Source organism: Dipodomys ordii, unplaced genomic scaffold, assembly GCF_000151885.1.
Source record: "Dipodomys ordii isolate 6190 unplaced genomic scaffold, Dord_2.0 Scaffold162, whole genome shotgun sequence".
Taxonomy (NCBI): domain Eukaryota; kingdom Metazoa; phylum Chordata; class Mammalia; order Rodentia; family Heteromyidae; genus Dipodomys; species Dipodomys ordii.
The window spans coordinates 1,986,925-1,992,710 of NW_012267378.1; positions in this window are offsets into that span (position 1 = coordinate 1,986,925).

A 5,786-nucleotide genomic window follows, 5' to 3' on the forward strand; every position below is an offset into this window, starting at 1 on the left:
AAAAAAAAAAAAAAAGATCAGGGACAATGCTCAGGCTCTGAGTTCAAGCCCCACTACTGGCAAAAAAATATTCACATAGTGAGACCAAAGGAGTCTATTCTTAGGAGGTGATCACAAAGGCTCAATACCTACAATCATATAAAATTATATTTATTGAAATGTACTCCAAGAAATGGAAAAAAGAGTTTTGTTAGCTTGCTTTTTGTTTTTTCCTGCTTTGTCACTGTTTTTGATTTCTGTACTTTCTGTCTTGTATGTAACTTTATCTGGTTTGGGAAGGGTAAGGAGGAGCAGAGAAATGATGGGACAAAGGGTGAACTAACACAGCAGTGATACTTACTAGACACTGTGTTGAACATGAATTATCCAACTTGAGGAGGAGAGGGGCCAGGAGGGAAAAAACTGGAAGAAAATAAGAGAAGAGGTGATATAGTTAAAAAAGAAATGTACTCATTACCTGACTTACCAAACTATAACCTCTCTGTACATCATCTTTACAACATACATACATACATAAATAAATAAAGTTCTATTAAAATGATATGCAAAGCTCAGTTCTGGTCCACTCCAAAGCCCATTTCCTCCACCATCAAAAAGCTACTCAAGCTGAAAGATTGCTTTGCCCTGAGCATCTCTCAGAAAGAAGTGGAGGGGTTGCCTGTGTGACTGCTCCTATCTTCACATCTTACTCAATGGCCTTCATGTCTCTTTCTTACTCTCATCTACCTTATAGCAGATGGGGACACTGTCAGAACTCCTAATGAAGAAATTCAGACCTTTCCTCTGTCCTGGTCAGAGGTGTTTGAAGCTCTCTCTAGTATTCCTATTTTTGCTCATCTCTTTTGCTCCTTTTTGGATCCTTGCTCCTAATATCACAGTCTTTAGTATCCCCTTGGCTACAAAGTTGTTCTTTATCTTGAGCTCTATCAATAAAGATGTTTTGGGCTTCAGTAACAGAATATCCCAACAAGCAAGGTTTAAGCAATAGGAGTCTCCATGTAAGAAAACAGAAGAATTGAGTCCCATGTTTGATGCAGTAGCTCAGTGATGTCATAGGACCCAAGATTTTTCCACCTCTCCATTGTGTAGAGATGTCTCCTCCGCATCAGCTACAGTGGTTTCAAACAACATATCTTCACACAACTCCAGTCCAAAGTTAGGGGAAAATAAAACCAAGCAGGCTTTGTCTTCTCCATTTCTCACTTTCTATCAGAAGGAAGAGATTTCTTCAGATCTCCATTAGCCTTCTTCTAGGTCAAGTGGCCACCCTGGACCAATCATAGAAAATATAAGTATATAAATAGATTACCATGATTGGCTTGGAACAAACTTAATTATCCTCTGATACTGGACCACCTTCTATGGAGATGGAGGAACAGCTATCTGATACTTGAATAAATCAGATCCTCAGAGGGGAGAGATTTACTAAGCCTCTCAAGCCTACCACAAAACATGCACAATCCTCCCACTCCCTGTAGGCTTGACTTTGAGACTTCCCTCCTACCTACATGATTGCAACCATCTTCTAGTAGGATTGGAGATAGCACAACTCAGTCCTCCTTATGACCACTGGACTTTTGAAACCTCTCAAATTAGAAACAACACTGATCCTACTCAATCCATCTCTCTCCAATAAAGCAAAACCAAGAGTAAAATTCAATTCCTCATTCATGACAGATTCTGGTTACCAGATCCCCTTACTATTTTTTATATACTTCCCAGGTCCACTGACTTATCCCAGCCCCCAACATGAGCACCTAGCTCTCCATTACCTTCCCTTCACCCTCTATTTCCCAACAGGGAAAGAAAGTGTAGATTTGTACCAAAGGTATACAACAATCATATCTCAAAAGAAAAAATAAGTGTCATATTGGCACCTATGTCAATCGGGACATGCTAAGTATAAGTCCTGTGCTATGGAAGCTTTATTTTTTTTTTTTACAAGACAACATAATGCACAAGCCATTGAGGAAAGCTTTACTATTAAGAAAATAATCTCTTGTCTTACTAGGCTATTTGGCTTTATAATGCCCATATATATATTCTGTCCCCATGGAAGAAAGTAAATTTACTCAAGAAAAATCTGTATCCCGGGCCACAGATTGCACCTTCTGATCTGAGCCACCTGTCTCCTCTACTTGGGAGACTGAAGCAAGAGAATTCAGATTTGGAGGCTAGTCTAGATTACTTAGCAAGACCTTGTCTCAAAAATAAATGAATACATACATAAATACAGAAACCAAAGTCTTATAGCAGTACAAAGGAAGAGCCACTGTCTTCTCATGTTAATTTTCTGCTTTTATGTTCCAGAATAAGCACTTTATAAAGTTTAATCCATTTACTCTTCCTACTAATCCAATACAATTCAGTACTGAATTGTAAAAACAAATGAGGGGGCTGGGAAGGTGGCTCAGTGGTAGAGTGCTTGCCTTGCATGCATGAAGCCCTGGGTTCGATTCCTCAGCACTACATAAGCAGAAAAATAAGCCAGAAGTGGTGCTGTGGCTCAAGTAGTAGAGCACTAGCCTTGAGCTGAAGAGCTGAGGAACAGCGCCCAGGCCCAGAGCTCAGGCCCCACGACCGGACCCAAAAAAATAACAAAAAAACAAAAACAAATGAGATCTCATTAATTGTAGCACACCATTCTTCCAGTTAATACCCAAGGCCCCAGAGAACTAAGAAGCTGTACTCCTACCCCAATTCACAAAAGGAAAACCCTAACCTCTCCTACTGCCATTCTGTAGACACCGCTTGCCTGGTACCTCCTTCCAGCCCAAATCAGGGCCACTCCGTGCTCTTTATGGATCTTGCCTATCAAATAATCAGCCTAGGCTACTGGGCTAACTCCCCTTGCTGACTTCACCCCATCATAATAATAATAATAAAAGATAAATACTTTCCTAGCCGTGTGTCAGTGGCCCATGCTTGTAATCCTACCTACTCAGGAGGCTGAGATCTGAGGATCGTGGTTCAAAGCTAGCCCAGGCAGGAAACTCCATGAGACTCTTATCTCCAACAAACCATTCACAAAACCAGGAGTGGTGCTATGGCTCGTAGAACTTGCCTTGAACGGAAGAGCTGAGAGATAGTGCTCAGGCCCAGAGTTCAAGCCCTATGACAGACAAAAAAAAAAAAAAACTTTGCTAAATCACAATGATTTAGGGCCTGACTGAATCAGGAACAGGAAGTTTCTTTTTCTTTTTTTTAACTGTATTTTTTTTGTCTTTTCTTTTTTGGTACTGGGGATTGAACCCAGGACCTTGCGCTTGCTAGGCAAAGCGCTTTGCCACTGAGCTACATCCCAGCCCAGGAAGTTTCTTGAAAGGGAGCAAAAGCCCACAACCAAACTGTAAAGGCAGGGCCGAATTCAAAGCCAGCTGTTGCATAATTTTATCCAGATGAGTTGTTTAAAAAAGATCTGGGTCAGTGCTTTATTTCTACTGGAGAATGTACTTTCCATGTCAGAACTTTTCACTTTGGTCACCATAATAAAAGGCTTGTTTTTAAAACATGGCCACCTAGCCCGGTCCCTGAGCATCACTCTAAATTGAATCTGGAATCCCAAGCTTAAGAAAATCAAGTGTTTCCAATACCCCTACCAGGGGTTTGAGCAACCTTCCCCTAAAACAGTCCACAAAATAAGGAGTCAAAATGTAGACAGCTGGGCTGGGAAGGTGGCTCAGTGGTAAAGTGTTTGCCTTGCATGCATGAGGCCCTGGGTTCCTTAGTACCACATAAGCAGAAAAAGTCAGAAGTGGCACTATGGCTCAAGTGGTAGAATGCTAGCCTTGAACAAAAGAAGATCAGGGACAGTGCCCTGAGTTCAAGCCCCAGGACTGGCCAAAAAAAAAAAAAAATGTAGACAGCTCTTCTTGAGGGAGCTAAGGCCAGATACACCTGAGGCTTATTCTTGGGTGATCTCAAGGGACAGTGGAGGCTAATACTGACCCACAACTGATAATATAATCAAGAAAGTTGCTGGGATTTTGGTTTTTGTTTTTTGACAGTACTGGAATTTGAAGTAAGGGCCTTGTACTTGCTAAACAGATGCTCTAACACATGACCCACAAATCTAGGCCATTTTGCTTTAGGTTATTTTTCAGATAGGGTCTTTTTCTTTTTTCTTTTTGGCCAGCCAACCTGAGACCACAACCCTCCGACCTATTCCTCTCGCATAGCTAGGACCACCATGCCTAGCTTATTTGGTTTGAGGGTTTGATTTTTGGTTTTGGTTTTTTGTTTTTGTCAGTCCTGGGACTTGAACTCAGGGCCTAAGCACTATCCCTGAGCTTTTCTGCTCAAGGCTAGTACTCTACCACTTTCAACCACAGCATCATTTTTAGTTTGCTGGTGGTTCATTAGAGACAAGAGTCTAGCCGACTTTCCTGTCTGTGCTGGCTTCGAACCACAATCCTCAAACTTCAGCCTCCAGGGTAGCTAGGATTACAGATATGAGCCACCAGCCCCCAGCCCTAGCTTATTTGTTGAGATGGGAATCTCACCAAACTTTTGGCCCAGGTTAGCCTCAAACAACTATTCTTGCCATCTCTGCCTCCCGAACAGCTATGATTACAGGTATAAGTGATTACAGGTATAAGTGACTGCACCCAACAGAAGTTTTTTCATAATATACTACACCACACCCCATATTTCATCACATCACAAGAAACCCCATATTTATTCTTCTTATTTATTTATTTAGTGCCAATCCTGGGGGTTGACCTTGGGGCCTGGATGCTGTCACTGAGCTCTTTTGCTTAAGGCTAGAGCTCTACAATTTGAGCCACATTTCCATTTCTGGTGTTTGGTACTTAATTGGATATAAGAATCTCACAGACTTTCCTCTCTGGCCTGGCTTTGAACAGCAATCCTCAGATCTTAGCCTCCTGAGTAGCTAGGATTACAGGAGTGAGCCATCAGCACCTAGCTCCTCCTCCTCCTCCTCTGCTTCTTCCTTCTTTCTTCTTCTCCTCTACTTCATCTTCTCTTTTTTCTACTCCTCCTTTTCCTCCTTCTCCTTTTTTTTTTTTTTTTTTTTGGTTGTGGGGCTGAACTCAAGGAGGGACCTGGGCACTGTCCCTGAGCTTTTTTGCTCAAGACTAGAACTCTACCACTTTGAGCCACAGCTCCACTTCTGGTTTTTGAATGGTTTATTGAAGATAAGAGTCTTATGGACTTTCTTGCCCTGGCTGGCTTTGAACCATAATCCTCAGATCTCAGCCTCCTGAGTAGCTAGGATTACAGATGTGAGCCACGAGCACCTGGCTCCTCTTTCTCTTTCTTTTCCTTTTCCTCCTTCTCCTCCTCTTCCTCCTTCTTTTAATTAAATTTTGCTATATAACCTTTCTAATACTAAAACAGTAATAAATGTACCTTAGATAGAAACTTGGAAAATTCTGAAAAGACTCAAAATTACCATTTGATTTGCTGGGTAAACCCACTCTAATTTAAGAGAGTGGATTGCATGCATTTCTTTCTTTTTTTTTTCTTCTTTTTTTTTTGGGGGGGGGGTCTGGTTGTGGGCCTGAACTCTGGGTCTGGGCACTGTCCATCAGCTCTTCAACTCAAGGCTAGTGCTCTACCACTTGAGCCACAGCGCCACTTCCAGCTTTTTGCTTTTTGCTTATGTGGTGCTGAGGAATCGAACCCAGGGTCTCAGGCATGCAAGGCAAGTGCTCTACCGCTGAGCTACCTTCCCAGCCCATGCATTTCTTTCTAACATCAAATTCAGTGACATTTATTGGTTGAAACTGGCCATGCTATAAATACTGTCCTCATAGAAATTG